The following is a 24,286-nucleotide window of genomic DNA, read 5'->3' as shown; positions in this document are numbered from 1 at the left end:
GTGATTTTGTGTGAAGCTTTACCATTACGCAGTCAAGCGAATATGTTTTTGTGTGAAGAATAAATTTACCTTCGAGCTGGATTTGCCGTCTCCCGCTTTCTCGTTTCTCAAACCTGTTACACTGGTGCCTAAACCTGAGATTAGAGGAAGATGCATACACTATCATGGAGTCGTCGCCGCTGGAGGAAGTCTTCCGGTTTCTTGCCACCATCCACCAGGGCCAACACCAGACCCTCGTGCTTTGGAGAGAGCAGCAACAGAGCTTTGAGGTGCTCCTTCGGGCCCAGGAGGAGGACCAGCGGGTGCTGCGGAGCATAGTACCCCAGGAGGTGGTGGCCTCCCCACGTGTTGCTCACCAAGATGGGGCCTCTAGATGATCGGGAAACCTGCCTTGAGCTCTTTGAGCACATCGCTGAAGCACTGAAGTGGGCAGTCCATCTTCTAATGCTGCTGACTGGGGAAGCCCAGATCGTGCATGCCTTAAGCCCTTCGAAAGAAATCCTCACTGATCAGGGCATGGCTTTTATATCACGTACACTATGTGAGCTGTAGGAATTATTGGGTATTAAATCTATTCAGATAAGCGTGTACCATCCACAAGTGGACGGCTTGGTCGAACGATTAAATACGGCATTAAAGAATATGATTCTTAAATCCGTGCACGAAGGGACCTTCACAGAGCAAAAATGAAATTCAATACGTTCTTGACCTGAGAGCAAAACTCCATACACTGGGGCGACTATCACAGGAGAATTTGCTACAGGCGCAAGAACGTCAGTCCCGGCTGTATAACAGGGGAGCTCGGCTATGGGACTTTGCACAGAGAGTTAAAGTACTTGTATTACTGCCCACATCGTGCTTGAAATTACTTGCAAAGTGGCAAGGGCCCTTTGAGGTCACATGGCGAGTTGGGGAAGTCGACTATGAGGTAGTGCATACGGATAGGAGTGGGGCACGTCAAATTTACCACCTCAACCTACTAAAACCATGGAGAGAGGAGGTCTCCGTATCCTTGGTGATGGTAGTTCTGTAGAGGTAGAAGCTCGGACCGGAGGTAAATCTAAAAGCCAATCAGTTCCCCCTGGTCCCTTGTGGAGACCACCTCTCGCCGTCACAATGTACGGAGGTTGCCAAGTTGCAAAAGAATTTCTCTGATGTGTTCTCGCATCTCCCCAGCCACACTAATCTCATAAAACACCACACCAAGACAACCCCAGGGGTAGTGGTACATAGTCATCCCTACCGCTTACCTGAACAGAAGAAACAGATTGTATGGGAAAAATTAAAGGCCATGCTCGATATGGGGGTAATAGAAGAATCCCACAGTGATTGGGCCAGCCTGGTGGTTCTGGTACCTAAGAATGATGGCTTGGTCCGGTTCTGTGTGGATTATAGTAAAGTTAACACGGTGTTGAAATTTGATGCCTATCCAATGCCTCGTGTTGACGAACTGCTAGATCTGTTGGGCACGGCTCACTTTTATTCGACATTGGATTTAACAAAGGGGTATTGGCAGATCCCCTTAACACCGATGTCCTGTGAATAAACGGCCTTCTCCACACCGTTTGGTTTACACCAATTTGTGACCCTTCCGTTTGGTTTGTTGGGGGCCCCGGCTACATTTCAGCATCTTATGGACAGGGTCCTCAGACCGCATGCTGTGTATGCCGCTGCCTGTTTGGATGATATCATTATTTATAGTAATGATTGGCAACGGCACATGCAGCATCTGGGGGCCGTTCTGAGGTCGCTGCGACAAGCGGGGCTCACAGCAAACCCAAAGAAGTGCGCAATTGGGTGGGTGGAGGTACGGTATCTGGGGTTCCACTTGGGTCATGGTCAGGTGCGGCCCCAAATTGATAAAACTGAGCAATTGCGACCTGCCCTAGACCCAAGTCCAAAAAGGAGGTGAGACAGTTCTGGGGGCTGGCTGGCTATTATCGAAGGTTTGTGCCTAATTATTCGGACATCACCAGCCCACTGACAAGTAAAAGCTGCACTTTGTGGCTGGCCACCTCAGCATTCCCCTGACTTCTCTCTCCCTTTTGCTTTGCAGACAGATGCATCAGACAGGGGGCTTGGTACGGTACTGACCCAAGTGGTGGAGGAGCACCCGGTGCTGTGCATTAGTCGGATGCTCTCTATGAGAGAGATGAAGTACAGCACCACAGAGAAGGTGTGCTTGGCCATCAAGTGGGTGGTCCTCACTCTCCGCTACTATTTGTCGGGACGAGCATTCACTCTCTGTTTGAACCATGCCCCGCTCCAATAGTTTCACCGCATGAAGGATGCCAATGCCCAGATCACCCGTTGGTATCTGTTGGCACTCCAGCCGTTTAAGTTTGAGGTGGTCCACAGGCCAGGGGTGCAGATGGCTGTTGCAGACTTCCTCTCCAGAAAGGGGGGGGAGGGGGGGAGTGGGCAGGCCGGACAGTTCCCCCGGCCTGAGTCGGGTGGTGGGGGTATGTGGAGGTGAGGGCATGGTCGAGCATTTGTCTGGGGAGAGAGGAAGTGGTAAGGGTTTTCACCTGAGATGAATTGCTGGTAATTGCAGTTTTGTTGTTCGCAGTGAGAGACGGGGGAAATAAAAGAGGTCAGACCTCAGAGTGAGGGAGAGAGAGCCCAGCTGAAGCTTTAAGTGTGTTGGCTGCTGCCATTCCCCCTATAAATAGAGTGTTTTTGTGTGAAGCTTTACCTTTACGCAGTCAAGCGAACAAGTTTTTGTTTGAAGAATAAATTCACCTTTGAGTTGGATTCGCCGTCTCCCGCTTCCTCATTCCTCAAACCTGTTACACATATTATTGTACTTATTATGTTTATTATATATAATATATATATATATATTTAAAGACTTTTAACTTGATGAGATTTTAGAGTAACTAGGTTTTGGTATGTTTTTATAGAATCATACATAAATATGATAGTGTTGGTTGCTTGATCAAAAGAAAACTATGGTAAATCTGTCATGGAATGCTTAGCAGGAAGAAAGACCCAAGCGTAGGAATGAGTGAAAGTAAATATATTTATTTAAAAAAACAGAAAACAAATAGGCAACACAAAACTTTCACAGGGGAGAGAAAACAAACCAAAACATAAACTAGAATAGAGACAAATAAATAGGACCAAATGGGAACAGGAACAAGACTGGAACGGGAACAGGAACAGGAACAAGACTGGAACAGGAATGCAAGCACCCTTACCGCTTTCTCTCTCTCCACTGGACCGGGTCTGGAGCTCCCTTTTTTGTCAGCGGGCTGGTGACATCAGAATAATTAGGCACGAATCTCCAATAATAGCCAGCCATCCCCAGGAACTGTCTCACCCCCTTTTTAGTCTTGGGCCTCGGGCAGGTCGCAATCACTGCAGTCTTGTCAATTTAGGGACGCACCTGCCCGTGGTCCAAGTGGAACCCCAGATACCGTACCTCCACCCGCCCAATCGCGCACTTCTTGGGGTTTGCTGTGAGCCCCGCTCATCACAGCGATATCAGAACCACCCTCAGATGCTGCATGTGCCGCTGCCAATCATTACTGTAAATGATGATGTCATCTAAATAGGCAGTGGCGTACGTGAATGTGGTCTGAGGATTCAGTCCATGAGACACTGAAACGTAGCCAGGGCCCCAAACAAACCGAACGGAAGCATCACAAATTGGTGTAATCCAAACTGTGTGGAGAAGGCTGTTTTTTTCATGGGAAATTGGTGTCAAGGGGATCTGCCAATAACCCTTTGTCAAATCCAGTGTTGAATAAAATCGAGCAGTGCCCAACCGATAAAGCAACTCATCAACGCAAGGCATTGGGTCTGCGTCAAATTTAGACACCGCGTTGACTTTTCTATAATCCATACAGAACCGTACAGACCCGTGGCTCTTAGGAACTAGAACAACCGGGCTGGACCAATCTCTATGGGATTCCTCTATTACCCCATATCGAGCATTGCATCCGATTCTTCCTGGACAATTTTCTTTTTGTGCTCGGGCAAATGGTAGGGACGGCTACGTACCACCAACCCCGGCTCGGTCTCGATGTGGTGCTGGTTGAGGTTCGTACAACCCGGTAGAGGGGAAAACACGTCTGCAAACTCCTGTTGCAACTTGCAACCTCTGCGAGTTGATACAGTGAGAGGTGGTCTCCGTAATTGACCGGGGTGAAATGATTGTGTTTTGTATTCACCTCCGGCCCGAGCTCCGCCCTCTCCGGAACTACCGTAGCCAATGTCACAGGAATTAGTTATCAACAACGTTATCAGAAAAGATGGCACAATATATAGAGGAACATACATGAGGGACATGTGAAGACAATCAACATGACAAGGACTAAACGAGGAGGCGTGGCAAGAGGAAACAAGCGCATGGCAGATAGAAAACACAACAGAGCCATGCGCTCAAACACAAGACAGAAAAAACCTTAACAGACAACAGAAAGGAGAGGGCTTTCTGACCGAGGTCATGACAAAATCATAAAACAGAGAGGACTTTCTTTCCTCATTTCAGAAGCCGATGTGCCACTGAAGAGAACTGGTTTTATTTTGCCCAGCTCATCTCTCACCCATCTTTGTCTCAGCCTCTTCCCTGCCTATCTCTGTGTCTGTCTCTCATCCTATCTCAGTGTCTCTCTCAGGTATCATGTTATGTACACGAGTAATGAATGAATGAATAATACTGTAGTTCCTGTATAGAGTATCAAGTCAGATCGATATCATCAACCTTTCCCTGTCTGTCCACTGTAATACCAGCCCTTTGTGTGCCAATGAGTGTGTGTGTAAGAGGGAGTGTGCCAACTCACGAAATATCTGATACACAGACATGCTGATATTAGCAAACATTAGCAATGTCTCACAGACATTAACAGACACACAGGTAAGATGCCTTCTCTGACTTCCATTTCATGCAACATTTTTTTTGAATATCAGAAAACACACAGCACTTTCCTGTCATCTTTTCTTTCTCCTTCCCTCTTTCTTTGTCTTACCATCAAGTGAGTGGAAATGGAAAATGCGGGAAACATGAAAGGTGAAACCAGCACACGCACATCTGCATAGCTTCATCTACTGTGAGTGAGATGGAGCTTTGCTACACCAAACTACAAAAACACTTCATAAGACACTGAGAAGGAGAGAGTAAGAGGTACTGAGAGAGAGAAAGAGAGAGAGAGAGAGAGTGAGAAGGACTGCTAATGACAAAGACTGCTATTTTCAGACAAACACCTGAGAACAGTTTACAATGAACCAAAACTGTTTCAAGCTGTGTTTAATAGACGGTTGCAACATATTTGAATTGTTATTGATTTTTTATTATTTATTTCTCACTACTAAACAGGATTAGAAATCTTCTTCTTATCCTCTTGAAGGACCCAAAACCAACCCCAAGGGCAAACAAGCTTTTGCATGAGGAATTGTTCTTTACAGGATAAAAGAAATACAATGTTTTCCAACTAAAGAAAAGATGCACTTGGAACTTCCACAGAAGAATATTTCAGCTCTGTAGGTCCTTACAATGCAAGTGAATGGGTGCCAACATTCTGAAGCTCCAAAAAGTACATATAGCCATCATAAAAGTAATCCATACAATTTCAGTGGTCTAAGTAATGTCTTCTGAAGTGAAACGCTAGGTGTGTTTAAGAAATAGATCAGGGTCTAGGTCAAGCAATTTGGCAAGTTCAAGCGAGAACTGGTGCGTGAAATACGAAAAACAATGGAAGTGCAGTGTTGTTTACAACAGAGGAGCATAGACAAACATACATAGATGCCTCATTTGGCTGGTTGGGATAGATCAACTGCGGCGCCATCTTGGAACGGTCAACAAGGAGAGCTGTTTGAATTGGTTTGAATGCGAGTGAGTGGAGGATATGCCTCAGACCAAGCTCCTTGCTCAGACTGCTGCATTAGCTGCTTTTATGTGGAAGTATTGCAGTCCATAGAAACAGCTGCTAATAAGGTATCGACGGATGAATATCTATGAAGAGGACGCTTTCGCACTTATGTCATGCGAGAGGCAGTTTGAACTCCATTCTCGTCAACAACCTCAAGCTGGCCGGAAGCAAACATTTTTAGTAAAAAAGTTGTACATATTGATCTATTTCTTGCACACTTAGCGTTTCACTTCAGAAACATTAATTAGACCACTGGAACTGTATGGATTATTTTTATGATGGCTATATGTGCTTTTTGGAACTTCAAAATCACTGATTCACTTGCATTTTATGGACCTACAGAGCTGAAATATTCTTCTAAAAATCTTAATTTGTGTTCTGCTGAAGAAAGAAAGTCATACACATCTGGGATAGCATGAGGGTAAGTAAATGATGAGGGAATTTTAATTTTTGGGTGAACTATTCTTACGTAAGGTTTGTTTCTAGCAAATGTACGTTCTCTTACGTTTGCATAGACACTGAAATGTACAATATTGATGTATTGACAGCATCTAAACATCATAATTGTATGTATTAATGCCTATAGAAACTTACATATATTTACGTGTACTGTTTGAATTGATTAATATTGAATAATTCATAGAATTAATCAGTTAATTACATTTAATTTATAATCAATGAGATTAGTTAAATGCCATCACATTTTTTTAATGCAGTTATGCAAAAAAACAAACAAACATAAAAACCACCATAAAACATTAATAACATTAATCCATAAAATTGTTAGCTATAATCCAATTCTTCAGACTGCTTTCTGTGAAGAACAGACCCAAATTGAAGCCTTTTATTCAACATGTCCGTCTCCATCTGCCGCAGCGCCGTTGCGCCCACTGTAACCATCAACATGCGTTGGTTTCGTTTTCAAAATAAAAAAATTGCCACCTCAAGCATTACGACCAGTGGTTTTATGGCTGTGATGTCGAATGCTCATTGGCTCTCATGTGTCTCGTGACTGTTTGCGACATGCCATATTCTGTGATGTATAGGTTTGAATGAGATATGACAGCACCGTTATGGAGTCCATCAGGAGAAGATTTACAGAGATTAATAATTTAAATTCTACTCACCACCTCAACCAATGCTATTGTATGCCATCAGGGAGCATATCGGATGCAGCGCATCATCCTTTGGACTACTTTTGTGCTGAATTTTGCCATTTTTCGGAATAAATTATTGTGATTAAATGTATCTGCCTGTTACATGTTTTATACCCTTAATAAATGGTTATGGTTAGGTTTAGGGGTAGGTGTGGGATTAGCGGCTGTAAACTATATATAAATTAATATATTGTAACAAAAATTATTGCTACTGTACATGAATCTACTTGTGACAGGTTTTAAATTGTTGAAATGCGTTATGTTTAGAGGTTGGGGTAGGGTTAAGGGATCTAAAATATCTATAAAACAGTAAAAATATACAAATATATTTATAATCGATTAATGTATTCAAAAATATTTGTAATGGATTTGCCAATATTTTATGTTTCTAAAGTTGTAAATACAAAAAAAAAAATTTACATTTTAGATGCTTTCAAACGTCCAAATTGTGCATTTTAGTGTCTATCTAAATGTACAAACCTGTTTAAATGTTACAAATATTAACGTACAAATAGCTACGTATATGTGACAGGTCTCTAGCTTTCTTTGTTAAGGAGGAAGCGGGAGCCGGATAAACATCCAACGTAAGACTTTTATTTCACACTTTTTAGTGACACAAAAGGGTTTGCTTTTCAGCATAACAAAATGGCACAAATGAACACGGCTGCGTGCGTCTCTCTCTCTCTCCTGTCCGGCAGTCTGGATTGCCCTTTTATCCTTCTCCAGCTCTCACTGCAACACAGAATAGCTGTTAGAGATAATTTCCCACAGGTGTCAATCCTTACCGTTCTTCTTCTCCTGACCTTGCTCTCTACAGACGTCTCTTGGTCACGCCCCCATCACCATAGTATATTAATGAGATCAGGCTGTCCTTTAACCTCTCGACTATGATTATGGGCCCTATTTTAAGAGTGCTAGTGCTAAGCGCAGTGCTATGCTTTAAGTCATATGCGCAAAGTCAGTGGGTATAGCCATGAAGTTTTGGTATTTGGTATTTTCGTGCAAGCTTGCGCCAAGTCTAGGCGCAAATGTATGGGATGAAATTAGTCTCAAAATGATTCACAAATGCATGTATACTTATCCATCAATTTGATAAATGTTGCAAATGTATCGTGCAATCCACAGACAAATGTCTTTCAACTTGTGTCTGTGAAATTCAAAATTAAATGAATGTGCTGAGATTTGTACAAATAGAGACATATTTGTGAACACAAATGTTCCCTTTTGTATAAATGTATCACAATTTGTGTATGCAACCAAAGGAAGATTTTCCAAATCAAACACAAAATGGTCTTGTGAAGTATTTAATGTGCATTTGTGGATCAAGAGACATGCATGCATTCATTGATGTTTATTTGCATTGATTCTGTTTAATTCATTTGAAATTTGAGACTTTTGTTTCTCTGTTTTTACCATGGCCGACTCACACACAAACAACTACCAATGAATAAGTCCTAAATGTATTCATAAATGTGTGCATATCTACCATCAATTTGTAAAAACTTCACAAATATGTATGTCAACCCTCAAACAAATGCATTTCAACTATACTGTGCTTCAATTCAGTGCAATTGTCTCTAAATGTTCAGTTTGTATATTGTGTAACATGAAAACTGTGTAAACATCTGTGTATTGTTATTCTGTATAGTGCTATATTGTTATTCTGTACAGTGTTATATTGTTATTCTGTATATTGTTATTCTGTATATGTTATTCTGTACACTGCGATATTGTTATTCTGAATATTGTTATATTGTTATTCTGAACATTGTTATATTTTTATTCTGTACATTGTCATATTGTTATTCTGTACATTGTTATTCTGTTGAGTGTACTTATACTTATTGTATTTACTTGTATGGCTGCAATGTCTGAACCACGCACATAAGCTTTTCACACATCATTTCATTTGTGTAATGGCGTAGTGAAAATAAAGGTGAGTTGAGCTGTATCTGTGAAATTTATCATTAAATAAATGTGTTGGAATTTCTACAAATAGAGACATACGTATGTGTGAATGCAAGTGTTCCCTTTTGTACAAATGCATCACAACTTGTGTGTGTAACCAAAGGGAGATGTTCCAAATCAAACACAAATTGTTCTTGTGAAGCATTGAATGTGCATTTGTGGATCAAGAGATACACACGCATTAATTTACATCTATCTGTGTCAATTCCCTTTGATTCATTTGAATTTTGAGACTTCCTTTACACTGATTTTGCCATGCACGATCCACATGCAAATATCTAAGGATCCACACATAACCACTAGATGGCAGTCTCATTTTACAGAAATGCCATCTGGCGGGGCATGGTTTATTCACAAGGTAAATGAGCAATAGAGGTCTGGGTAGTTATGGGAAGTCCGATTCTTTTCCATGAACTGGTTCTTTTGGAAGGTTTGTTTCAAGGATCCGGTTTAAAAAAACGATTCAACAGTTAATTTACATCATCGCGTAATGACGTCACTATACATAATGCTAATACACCGGCGTCGCAGAATACATGCACAAACACAATCAATAAAGCCATAAGTAAATGCATATTGGTAATTATTACATGTTATTTAATTAAGTTATAATAATAAAGGTGTTTATTGTCATCAGTGATTCATTTAATGATCTTACAACACATCCTCCACCAAAAGCACACCCAATACTGACAGTGATATACAAACGCGGATGTTCTACACATGTCTATAGCATACAAAGTGATTAAACTTTTTACAGAAACCATGATCCAGCTCATCACAACTTCAGATATAATCTGCATGCACAATACTCAATAGTAAAATTTGTTTACATCTCTCGACTGAAACGTTTTGCCCCCTCATTCAAGTCCTCGGTTCACACATGCTCATCAGCTGCTCACTGATCAGCAGTTCTCAGTATTATGTCCGAAAGAGGCGATTCTCAGTTCAGTGTACTGGTGACTCGCGAACTGCTGTGATCGACTCAGTGTACTGTTGACTCGAGAGCTGTAGACTGGATCATCTTCATATGCTGATAAAACAATAATACAATCAAGTCATAAACATATTTCCAGTATGTTTTATTGTTACACTTTCTGTTGTTCAGCAAAATACACCTGAAACATAAATTTCACCCCTTAATCACACGCATGCACAATGTCAGCAGCTCATCAGTTCTCAGTATGTCGGACACCTCTGAAAGAGGTGATTCTCAGTTCAGTCTGCTGTTGACACGAAAACTGTTATGAGTGACTCATTGTACTGTTGACTTGAGAACTGTTGCGACCCGAGCGTTCAGTCCGATTTGTGAACTAGTTGGAGCAGTTTATTGCAAAGAAGGTTTGGCAAAAGCAGATTGTAACAGGTAAAGGATGGGCAAGGAGGAGGCAGGAACCGGCTGAACAATCAAAAGAAACTTTTAATGCATAAATTAACTTAAACAATGAACTCAAACAAACATAAACACACAGTGCACCATGTGTGTCTCTCTCTCTCTCATTCTGGCATCTCAGGCTCCCCTTTATATCTCTCTCCCACTGATTAACTGACTCAGTGCCGGCCATGCACCTTCATGGCCTGGCCATGCCCTCTTCCTCGTCACACTCCTCCCCAGCCCGGTTAAGGCCGGGGCACCAACCTCCTGGGAATCTGGGGAGAGGGGAGGGGAGGGAGAGGGGAGAGGGAAAGGGCAAGCAGGAGAGACACAGAGAGAGAGGAGAGAGAGAAAAAAACGTGCTCGCCGGTCCCCGGACACATCGTCGCCTGGTCCTCAGCCACCCCTCCGTCATCTGGCAGATGACAGCCACTCCTCCCCGGGTGGACGGCAGTGAGTCCTCTGACCCCTGGTGGCCGGAACGACTCCTCCCCTTCCTGACAGATGGCAGTGGTTACTACGACACCCGGAGGCCGGCAGCGACTTCTCCATCCTCTGGCGGCAAGGACTCGATGACAGCGCATCTCTCTTCCCTCCTGGGTTTTCGCACCATTGTTACAGGTAAAGGATGGGCAAAGAACAGGCTGAACAATCAACATAAACTTTTAATGCATAAATGAATTTAAACAAACATAAACACCCAGCACACTGCGTGTGTCTCTCTCATTCTGGTGTCTCTGGCTCCCCTTTATCTCTCTTTCCCACTGATTAATTGACTCAGCACCGGCTGTGCACCCTCACAGCCCGGTCATGCCCTCCGTCTCGTCACACAGATATCACCAGTTCTAGGATCATGTTACTCCCAGTTATCGGCTAATTTCTATTTGGAGTGTCAGGCACATCCGAGAGACAGGTTAAGATTGAGTAACATGTGGATCAGTGATTACTCGAGACGCAAACTGTTTCAAATGATTCAGTCCGATGTGGTGAACTGGTTCAACTCGTTCACTATAAAGAACCAGTTCATCACTACTACACAGGCCTTAAAATGAAACCCGACCCGTACCCGAGACCGTGTGAGACCCTACCCGGCCTGAACAATACTGTCAGATTTTAAGCCCAAACCCGACCCGAACTCGAAATCTCTTACTGTCTAATTTCTTCTCCTAGCAAGTAATGTTACAAAGACTATATTTTATGTAAGCATATAGGCAACATTCGTAACTACTGAAAAAGTAAACATACACGCACAGCAGGCACAGCAAGCACAGCAGCCCCTCAGTACACTAGAGCAGCAGGGAAAAAAGCATTGCCTTACCATATTTTCTGAAACTTCACTTGGTGCAGAACAATCTGGAATAATATGAAACAATGAAACAATCCCTTCTATGCAGACTGAACTTGTTTAGAATGTTGAATCTTTGTGACAACTGCACTAAAAAAAATCTAGACGCAGCGCAAAGAATGAAACTGAGCGCAGGTGTCTCAACATGTTCTTTTTAACTTGACATGGTGTTTAAAATATGCCATTAGAGCGTTAATTCGGCATATAACAAGAGCGCTTACAAATGACAGGTGTTCGTTATTGCTTCCCTCCTCTCTCACTCTTTATTTCTGACCACAACCGTAGGTAGCACTGACGTGAGGGGAGGCGATCGATCCAAGACCTGTGCGGTCCTTTTTTCTTAAATTATGCTGCCATTATGTGCCCCCCCACTCACAGACCCCCCCACGCCCGGTCAGATGATATAACACCTGCACTCCAAGGTATAAATGCAGAAGAACAGCAGCACAGCTACAAGGTCCTTTATAAAACATGAATCATGATTACAGACAATAAGCTGAAGAGCATCAACTTAAAACACTTGACTCATATGCTCCCAAAATCACTTGTTTCAGCTCCAGTACAGGATGCATTTTAAAATGAATATGACCCTTTATTGTTCTTTTATGTGAAGTCAGACTTTTTAAGTTACATTTCCGTCTTCAAATGAAAGTGCAATAAACATTTAAATAAATAATTATCTTCTTTTGCCAGGACTTCATTTTGTGAAGATGAAAATAGAATGAAAGGTGTCATCATTTACTCACCCTCCTGTTGTTCCAAACCTATGACTCCTTTAGTCTCTTTACAAACCTCCTAACATCTTTCATGGGATGTGAGTAAACAATGACAGTTTTAATACTGAGGTCAACTATCCCTTTAAATATGTAAATATTGTTTTACCACACCATTTAAAATAAGATTTTAAGAAAGTTTAAAAAAAGACTCAAATGTAAGTCAGTTCGCTGAAGAGACATTTAATGTTATATGCATATATACAACAAGTGAAACTTAAGTGTCTCCCACATAAATTCATTGTATAACTAAGAATGTGGTACATCTTTAGGGGGAACAAAGGGGGCGATACTTAAGGTTACAAATTGTAATTTGTTATTACGAAACACAACAAAAATTGGGTACAATTTTATATAAAAAATACACTTAAGGATAGTTTACACACATCTAGTAAATGCATGTGTACATCTACAAATTAAATGGGTCTGAATGGGTCTTCATCAATTCAAACAAAATTAAACATTTTGTTTGTTCTGTTTGAGTCATAACAATTTCATTAAACTGGAACGTCAGCAGTTTATTTTCTTGAAATTGTAAGTCTGAAGTATATTGTTTGTCAATTGAACATGAATTTGTACATGTGAACGGCATGTTTTAGTAAAAACGCAAGTTACAAATAATTATATTAGTTTTTATAAATATTGTTAAATAAAAATGTTAATATAGGTAACAAAATCTTTAAAAGAACATTGCATTAGTTGTGCATCGATTATCCACAAAAATGAGGAAATTGAGTAAAGGGGTGAACATTGTAAGAGTGCGGATTTGTAATCCGGCCCCTTGGTAGAAGAAAAAATGTTGGCCCTCGCCCCCCTTCAAAGTCGCCCATCCCTGATCTACTGACTAACAAAATCCCAAGACATAGTTGCAGATGTAGAGATGTGTAACACAGCTTCACAGCAGAAGGGAAGGAGAACACAGGGAAGCGGGTTTTCCAGGCTCAGGTAAGACTTTTAATGCTTTACAACTTCACAAACTCATCAGCTTCACAGGCACGTAGTCACTTAAACACATTAGCTTGACAAACATAACAGATTAAATGTAACAGCTTCAGCTTCAGGAGCACCTTGGCCTTCCTTGTGCCAGACTCTTTCTCTCTCTCTCTCTGCTGGTCGTGTGGCTGCTTATATGCCGCTCCTCCCATGCTCACTGGAATTAGAGACAGGTGTTAAACATAATCTAGCTCAGGTGCAAGCACCCTTAACTGCTTTCTCTCTCTCCGGACGGACGCTTGACCACGCCCTCCCCCCCCCCCCCCCCCGCCACAAGATGAAATTACCATATTATGTGAAATAACTATTTAAGTGCTTGAATCGGTCATTAAGAATAACTGTTTATCAAAATAGATGATATAACGATCTTTTATTGTGCATAGAATAATTAATATTCATAAGTTTCGCAGCACTGCCACCCAAAGTAAAGTTTTCCTAGAGTTTTTGTTATTTAGAACTAAGTTTGTGTTAATGTTCCCTTTCAAATGGCTTATTCCAGCTGTTACAAAGTTGACAGGCCAACAGGATTTTATTAGCAGAATAACATTGGGTCTGCATGCACTCTCCATCCATGGGTACACTTAACAAAATAAAACAATTTGGCCTGCATGATGTGGTGAAGTTTATTCCAGATTGCCAGTTTTATGTCAAGCTAAGGAACATTTAGAATTTGTTAATGTGTTTAATAGACAATGTGTTGGTACGCTGGAGATTTTTTTATGTTGGCAACTCAGTAGCAAAATGGTATTACTATGTGTGGTTCCTGTGGAAATGCAGTTTTATTGCAAATTCATGGATATTTATAATTTGAGAGTGACTCCAATTAATAGTACTTGTTGCAATGAAACTTGGTACCTTGATTCATAAGAACTACGCATGAGCGCTTGCTTTGGTGTTGCCACCCCTCACTGTCTGCATGCCACCCCATGAAAAAAATTCTAGATCTGCCCCTGATAATCTGTAGATCATTAGTACACAGGGTCGATCAAACAGGTTAAGAAAATATCTCAGCAGCATGTACAATGTCACAAGCCTTATATACGGCATCATAATTTAAGAAAAAAGGGCCGCACGTGTCTCGGATTGACCGCCTCCCCACCGCCTCGTCAATGCTACGTTTGTGGTCAGAAATAAAGAGCGCGGGCTGCCAACTGAAGCGAGTATGAGAGAGGAGGGAAGCAATAACGAACACCTTAAGATTGAAAGTGCTCTCGTTAAATGCCGAATTAATGCTCTCCTTCTCTTTGAGAGATCTGTTTGTCCCATGTCTCCATATGTAAATAACGGGAAACCTGTATCCACATGTAACCCTGATTATTTTTAAACAAGGTTTAAAGTTTGGTGCAACAGAATTGTCAGATTCCTTGCAGGTGTAATCCGATTATCTTGAGCAACCCACTATCACTCTATAAACTTTGTAAAGATTACAACAGCAGATTTAAAACTGACTGGTGCCAGAAACACCAGAACAGTCAGTTAGGGGTTGGAATCCTATTAACTAGAAAGCTACTGACATGTAAAACAAATGCATTGTCACCAGGATTTGCACTCTAAAATAGGCTTTTTTCGCCTTTTAAAATATGACAAGACATCATCATTGGTTATATATGAGAGAAACTGAGACAAACCTTTGATCCTTTCTGCTGATGACAGCCTCTGTTTGCTTGAAGTGTGGAGCGCTTGCTCATTGACCTTGTGAATAAACTACGCCCTGCTTGATGGTATTTCTTTAAAATGAGACTTCCATCTAGTGGTAGCTGCTTTGCTCACACAAAGTTACGTGCGGATTGTGCAAGGCAAAACCAGCGGAAAGGAAGTCTCAAAATTCAAATGAATCAAAGGGAATCGACACAAATATATTTGTCAGTGAATGCACATGTTTCTCTTGATCCACAAATGCGCATTCAGTGCTTCACAAGAACAATTTGTGTTTAATTTGGAACTTCTCCCTTTGGTTGCACACAGGAATTTTTATGTATTTGTACAAAGGGAACACTTGCATTCACAAGTCTCTATTTGTAGAAATTCCAACACATTTATTTAATGATAAATTTCACAGATACAAGTTGAAATGCATTTGTTTGAGGGTTGAAATAAACATTTGTGAAGTTTTTTCAAATTGATGGGTAGATATGCACACATTTGTTAATCATTTTGAGGCTAATTTCATCCCATACAAGTGGGTTTTGAAAGCACAAAGCGCTAATGGGCTGGATCAAGTGCTATTTAAGAGGTTCTTCTCTGGTTATTGTACCATCTGTACCTATATAGTCCATTCCCTCAAGCACCAGTGATATAAACTAAGACAGCACATTTATAAGAATTTGGTAATCTAAATGGACTGTATGCAATTAATTAGAAAAATAGAAATATGGACTTGCGTTCTTTTGTGCAGTAACTGCCTCCTTGTTGAATATCTATGACAGTGACATGCTCCTTTTGTATGCATAGAAAATATGGTTTAGGATTTGGATGTATGCTCTGTTAAAATGATAGAGAATGTAAGTATTATTATTCATATTGATCATGTGACACAAATCTTAAAAAAAAATAAAGATTTAAAAATTAAAGTACTTAAATATTGATCATTTTTGCACCAAAATAGATTGTGACACTTTAGTGCCTCAGCATTATCTATAAAACAATTTTAAAAAATCCTCATTCAGTTTTCCACAAAAATTTTGCTCAGAATTAGTGCTCTCACAAAATTTGGATAAGACATAGTGCACAGTGTTTGTGCATAGTCATGAAAATAGAGCCCTTAAACTTACATTTAAGGCTTAGAGTAGTATAAATGCAGTATATAATGTATAATATGTCATGTTAACGTTATAAATTGTGGCATTAATGCAAACATGCTATACGTGGACATAATATTCAACGTTTACCATCTGTTACACATAAATGGAAATGTTGGCATCAGAGTAGGTGGGGCTTCGGGTTACCCCCACCGATGATGTTGACCAGTTGCCATAAGATGTTTAACAGATGTTGTTTGAAATGATGTCACACCCATTATTTTTTTATTCGATTTTGCTGGAAGTATATTGGGGCCTTAAACATCCCATTTTTTGCTACTGTTCCTCCTTTTTATGCAATGAGCAACAGCTGTGCTCCAGTGCTCACACACTGGCTGTGGGTTTGCAGTTGTGTCAAACATAGTATTTAACTGCTCTATATTTCAATAAGAGTCTCTTTGCAAAGCCTGCATTACATTGTGAAATAGACCCCATAGGCGGTTAAAGTCAGGCTGAAATGATTAGGCGTCATTGGAAAGTAAATGTGGACGGTCATGTGTTGATGCATTGAATGTGAAATCACAAAGTAGCAGAAGTACAGAATTAGATGTTTTTTGTTTTGTTTTTTTTGCAGCATAATTTTGCTAAATGGTCTTTTTGGAGTGGGGAGAACGTTTTTAATTCTGAAAGTCTATGGAAGATTTTTAATTCTGTCCTGTAGGAGAGGTCAAAATGAGGGAATGTTCAGTTTGTGTGGTTAGGGAGGAGTTGTGAGACCAGAATTCACTCCCATTTCAGATGCTATGGTACTGCTCCGCTACAAACAGGCAATTATTGTCACAGTCAACCCCACCTTAACAACCCATCAAAGCTTCCAGGGGGGACAAAATGGCCAGTCACTTGAAGCATTACGATTAATTTAGCAAAGCTGTGACAAAAATAAATTGCAGAATACATTTTGGGTAGGGGAGATGCCAACCTCTCTTTCTCTCCGTCACTCCAACTCTCAGTCTTTTTCTCTCTCTTTCTCTCCTTCTCCATCCATCTCTGTTCTGTCATGCAGGGCTGCAGGGTTAAAACTGATATAGTGGGGGAGATGTAATGAAAATAATATACACTGAATTTTTGAGAAACTTATAGAAATTGATTTGCATTCCTAAACTGAATGTTTAATCATACATTTAGGCCAGCCAATCTGATCAAACAATAAAACAAAACAGAGAGGATATCCCAATGGAATATTTACCTGCTATATCACAAATTCTTAGAGTCCATGCATTGTGTTATTTGACAAGTATAGCATTTTTGTAAATGTTGGTGCAGCTATCACTATGAGGACTCTCCATAGACATAATGATTTTTAAACTGTACAAACTATAAATTCTATCCCCTAACCCTAACCCTAAACCTAACCCTCACAAAAAAACTTTCTGCATTTTTATATTTTCAATAAAACATCGTTTAGTATGTTTTTTAAGCGATTTGATTATGGGGACACTAGAAATGTCCTCATAAACCACATTTATAGCATAATACCCTTGTAATTACCAGTTTATAACCTAAAATAATTTCCTCGTTAACCACTTAAACCTGCCCACACACACACACACACACACACACACACACACACACACTGTTTTACAAATTTCTTAATTCGAAATTGAAAATCACTAGCTGTAGTTTCATTTCATTTAGTTTTAATTAGAAGTGTCAAAATGAATGTGTTAATGCATGCGATTAATATAAAATGTTTAACTCATAATTTTATTTTATTTTTTCCACATATCTTTTTTTTTTTTTTTTTCATTTACCATTTTGACATTAGATTATGGCATTTTATTTAGCTCTGTGTGAGTTCTAAATACTGGTTGGAATAGGGCGGAACCTTCGCAATGTATCCAGTAACATTACACTCCACAAACAAACAACAGTGACTGTCAATGATCAAGTGATGGTGAAAGGGCCTCTGAACCATAATTTTTTGTACAAAACAAACCCAGATGGGACTTGGGACAAAAATAAAGTACTTTGTGGAATTTTATTGCCACAGAAACACGTCAAGTCTTAACCATCACCTAAAAGCCAAACACTTGAGACATGGCATTGATGAGGGACTGCTGCAGCAGGTTAGCTTGCTGGAGCTGTTCCGTGGAACGTCTGTCGACTATCCCACGTGCAGAAAACTAAAGCTGCATTCACGTAACTTTCTGGAGTGAAACGTCAGTGTTTGCCCAGGGCCGGTTTGCACTTTTGTCTTACCGGACAATTCGGATGAACTATCATTACATGGGCAATGCCAGCGCTAAAAGCAAAACTAGATGTTCTCTGCAACCCATTTCATGTGGGGTGCAAAGCGCCATGAATCATGTGACTGTGGCATCATGATGTGATGAATGTATAAGACAAGGCTCTTCAATTACTTTCTTGTGAAGGCCATTTTATCCAAATGAAAACTTGACAGGGGCCAAACATTTTTCTGTATTTATCTTAACACGTTCATTGTAAGTAACATGTTAACATGAAAAAATAAAACTAAACACCATTAATACCGAGTTGTTGTTGTTGTTGTTGTTTGCATTAAAATAGTCAGAGGTATTCAATTAAAATTTTTAAGGTCTGCTAAAAAAAAAAAAAAAATGTAAGCTGAAAAGGGAGAAAATGTCTATTCTTTCTCTTTCTCAGAAAAATTATCCTTTCCTTGTCTTGCAAATATTGTACATTTGCACACAGCATCCATTGCAGGAGCCAGATATTTGTGCAGATGGTAAACTGAGAACATACTGATTTGATCATGTTCATGATTGAGAACGTTGACACACATTTGTATGTAGAGCCATACAATTGCTGGGTTTCCATCCAAAATGTTTTGCATTTTTTAAGTGCATTTCTAAAAATTTGACTTAAGAAAATAAAAAAATTTGTGTGTTTCCATCCACTATGTAATGCGCATTATCATAAGGGAGCCGCCTCATCATGTTGGAGAATGACCTCTCCCTGCTTTGGAGACAGTTTTATTTGCAAGATTGGAGCAAGTATCTCATATTATTAAATGCATCCACGAGACACCACAGAATAAGTGTAATATCTGATATAATGTGGGCTGAAATAGCTGTGATGCCCACACAACGGCAGTCTCCGTATACCTGGGAGTGCCTGCTCTTAAAACTGTTCTGGATGATTGTGAGGATCCACTTTATTGACCAGCTGTGGGTTAAAAACTTCCGAATGACAAACGCTTTGTTCAAAGAATTGTGTGCCACGGTCGACCTTACAGTGGGCTAGTCACATCAAGCAATCACACACTCATAACACATGCACGAATGGTCAAAACACGTCATCATTTTGCGAATTAGAAGTTGACCGATATATTGGTTTTGCCGATTAATCGGCACCAATAACAGATTTCTGGAACTATCGGTTTTCGGCAAAAATCCACACAGATAGTTTTTCCCCGTTGCGTCTGGTGCTGGAGCGGCTGGGAAGAGTCCACTGTAGTTATACAGTATGAGAGCGGCCTCTAGAGGTCCTTGATGCCTTGTAGTGTTTGTTTTGACACATGAGACTACACTCTGCATGGAGCAGAACACTTCAGATGCAGATTTAAAACATCAACAATGAAAAGGTATGTATACAGTACACTAAAGTACATATTGTCTATCATTATAAAGTAATTAATTTGTTGACTAGATGCTGTATTAGTAGAAAACAGCAGTATGTTTGCCAACAAGGCTGAGAGGACGCTAACATTAAAGCTAACCTCAAGCGGTTAGAACAATGTGACAAAAATACACGCAAGTCCTACCTAAATGATTAAGTATCACGATTGTTACCACCTATTACCATCTATTTGCATTAGTTTATATCCAGCTGGTCACGTTTATGCATTCGTTAGCCAGCTATGTTGCATATTTAAAGCTAGTGACGTGAGAAAGCAAATGAATATCTTCATGCAGCCAAAAGAAACGTATAAACAAATCAGAAACACATCTGATTTCAATTAAAATTTGTTATCCTCACTGTAATACGATGACTTCAGATCGATCACATTGTTGTGCTAAAAAAGGCTAGACACAGCGCAACAAATAGAGTTGAACAGAAAGCAGGTCTCAATATGCTTTTAAAGTTCTTTTAATTAGACACATCATTTAAAAAACAGACATAAACAAAAACAAAGGTAAACAAAGGCGTTCATCTAGCAAGTGTTTACATAGAAAACAAATGGATGGTTGCAAAAGCGTTCGATGTGAACAGCCCCTTACAGTTGGTGGAGGTCTTTGGCCATTGCGTCTTGCTCTCTTATAAGTGTTTCTCAGATTAAGCAATTAGTTGTTTAAATGCTTTGTCAGGAAAGATGTTCAACTTGGAAATGTGATCCTCGCGTTCGGTCCCAGTCTGTTGTGTTCTGTCTGTTTGAACAGCCCCTGGCCTGGGCTCATAGTCTGAGCCGCTTCACCACCGAGTTCAGCCGAATACCACTGCTATCTGGGAATATTGCTACTCTACACACAACTGTACTGAATAAAACACTATGTGGTATTTCGCTGTTATTATTAAGCTTGATTCTGGAGTAGTAGGAATCAGTGCAAGTGTAACACAATGTGAATTGTCTATTGAAGCGTTTTCCCCCTCATTTTACTTTTGACTTGACATTTGAGAATATGGACTGACTAAAACTTTTTATTTATTTATTTTATGCACATTAGTTGAAAATGAAATGCTCTTATTTAACAGCCAGGATAGGAATGTTCTATGCAATAATATAAATTTGATGAATGGTTTATGTATTTATTGCACCCTCTTGTGGACTAAAGAAACAACGTCAATTTAGAAATCAGCTGACTTTAAAATTGTAATATTAGTACATATATATTAATATTTATATATTTATTTCATTTAAAAAAGCACAATACATTTTCATGGTTCAGTCAGTACTGTTTATTTTTGTAATAAAGTTCAGCACTATTTTACTTTGAATGTTATTTTTTCATTCAGTATCAATATCGGTTGATTAATCGTTTATTGGCAGGTACTGCCCAACTTAGTTATCGGTATCGGTAAAATCCACTAACGGTAAACCTCTGTTGCGAATAAACTGTTTCCATCACCTTAATGCACATTTTAACTCATGCGAAACTTTAGAAAATCCACCTCCTCCTAGCACATTAAATTTTAACCGAATTTAGAAAGTCTATTAGCATATCAAGTGTTTCCATTCAGGATTTTTTATGCGCAGTTTTTAAAATGCACATAAAAATAGTTGGATGGAAACCCACCTATAGTCAGGTTCAGTGGCACTTCACATTATCACTTTTTACAAGCACTGCAGACCCTAGCTTAAACAAATGTGACACACCTGCTTTAACATTTGAAGCAGGGAGAATAAATGCAAACTTTTCTGTGCATTTTCTTAGACGGTTTGCTTTTCATCGATTTCTTTTGTTTGATAAGATTGTGTACTTGCTGACACCACTTCTTTAACAATTGCTGTGATAACTTCCAATTTTTATAAATAAATTTGATTGCATTATACAAGCGATCAAATATGCACACCATAAACTTAAACATGCACGCACCGGTCTGGATCTGTGCGCAAACTGATTACTGGTCTATGCTTTTGCACACGATGCTGAGTGTCATTAAACTCACCACTGAATGCCGGTGCACTGAATTTCCCACTGAGTTTTGTGCAGAGAGAGCTCTGATGATCAGACTGCGAGATGATGTTATCGAAAATCAGATGGAGGGCCAAATAAAAATCATTGGCGAGTTGGATTTGGCCCGCGGGACGCCAACTGAATAGCCTGGTTTAAGAGATTTAATGTCCATTGCAATGAATACACAACCAATGGGGACTTGTTCTTTCAATTACTCAACCTCCCACTTACAATATGGGGAATGATTAATATTACTTCAATTGGTGCTGTTTTATTGCATTTCCATCTTTATGATATGGAATGCATAGGCGTAGGTCTAACCACCCTAAACATCTGTGATAGCAATCAGCTCGTAAATCTGTGATCGCCTATTGTGAGCTCTAGTTTAAAACGCAAAACTGCTGTGGTGACTTTTCTTGCCTGTAAAGACTGACTATAGCACGAGCCAATCAATAGCAATGGGCTGTGAAAGAGAATACAATTGGTTTGACCCACTGAACGAATTTACAATTTGTTACAATAATATATGGTTTGTATTTATTCTTAAAGCAGTTAATTTCTTTTAAGAACTTTATAAATGTCTATTATATGAAAATGGCAACATTCTGAATGAATATTAGCTGGCTTGTAAGATGTGCACATCTTATAGTACCATTGGGTGCTGAGCCCCAGGGGTAAACTTTGTTTTAAAAAAATAATAAAACATTAGTTTTACATATTGATTTGTTTTCTTTTCTAAGAAGGAACTAAATATGTTTTGACAGGAAAAGAAGTATATAAGGTCATATTTCAGCATTTTTAAAATCTGTGATTAATTACAATTAATTGTGAAAAATCAGGCAATTAATCATGATTAAATATTTTAATCGAGTGGCAGCACTGATTTTAATACTAGTTTTAGTTTCTATGCCTTATAACAAAGCACCACAAATTGTTCCATTTGCCTGTGATGACACAATACAAGACATTTGATCAGTTTAGCATCAAGCTCAAAATAATACCAAATTACCATCAAAGTTAAATTTCAACACTACAGCATACTGTAGTACTTGAAGACAGTAAACTAGACAGCAAACTCCTCTTTTTGCAGTAAAAAATATTTTTCACAGTTAGTTTTTGTAATAGCTTTTGTTAATGATAACAACATTGACACACACACACACACACACACACACACACACACACACACACACACACACACACTTATTGATTAAAAAACTTGCTGTAGTTAAGTAGAGAAAGAAAGAGAGGAAGAGGGAAGATTATCCTAATTTAGTATTCAATTAAGGTTAAACATGATCCTGCTAAATGCCTCTAATTGTTTCTGCTCTAATAGGGTAGAGTTTAGATGAGCTTGTTAAGAGTGAATAGGTACAGTGAGTAACACACACACATACATGTATGAACTGTTTAAACAACATTACATCCTGTCTTTCCTTAACTAATAAACATTCATGACAATTCATCAATTGTACTCCAGCATGGAGCATCTTAGCAATCTTCAAGCCTTTTACTTTTGTAATTGTTGTAATTACAACATGTCCACAACATGTCCACTGATTTTACGGCATGTATACATATACTTGTATAAAAGATGATACCTGTAAAAAAAATTTTTTTTTACATTTAAATGTTTTTTTTTAAAATTGTCTAATTAATCTATCCACAAAAAAACAAACAAACAAACTTACATTTTAACATGTATATAATTAAAATAAATGATGACTTACCACATTTCTTGCAAGTTGTTTAAGACAAAGTATAAAGTAAATATATTTATGATGATTTTTTTTAATGTTTGTTGTAATGTGTCATGTACCATCATTTAATCGCGATTAATCACAGAAAAATGTGTGATTAATTAGTTACAAATATTTAATCAATTCACAGCCCTAGTTTTAAGGCTAATGCTGTGACAGGCCAGGGCCTGGTTTCCCAATAACGATTGATCTTAGCGGTTAAGAGCGTTTTCTACAAGCAATTTTATGAACGTTCTTTATTTTTTACGTGCGTTTCCCAAAACTGTTCTTAACATGAACGTGCGAGATCGCACTTTAAGTGCTACTTAAGAGGGTCGCTGTCCTTGTTACTGTGCTGAAATGTATATGGTGTATGGTGCCCTGTGTATGGTCCTGCTAATGACAAGCATTAATTGAATATAACGAGGTTCACCGTTAATAAGGAGACGCGTGGAAGCTGCGCTTTAGGGACTTTCACCAATCAAAGGGAGATCTGCTCTTTACTCTCAAAATTGATAATGGTTACAACAATGCTTCACAACATGTGCGGTACTACACAACACGTGGTGTGTGCAAGAGTGCCCTTAGGTGTCAGAGAGGAAGAGGAGATGAGGATGAGGAGCCAGTATACTGTATGGATGATTTTCATGCATGGCAGCATGTTATTGACT

The sequence above is a fragment of the Myxocyprinus asiaticus genome, chromosome 8 (genome assembly GCF_019703515.2).
Source record: "Myxocyprinus asiaticus isolate MX2 ecotype Aquarium Trade chromosome 8, UBuf_Myxa_2, whole genome shotgun sequence".
Taxonomy (NCBI): Eukaryota; Metazoa; Chordata; class Actinopteri; order Cypriniformes; family Catostomidae; genus Myxocyprinus; species Myxocyprinus asiaticus.
This window is presented reverse-complemented; position numbering follows the sequence as displayed.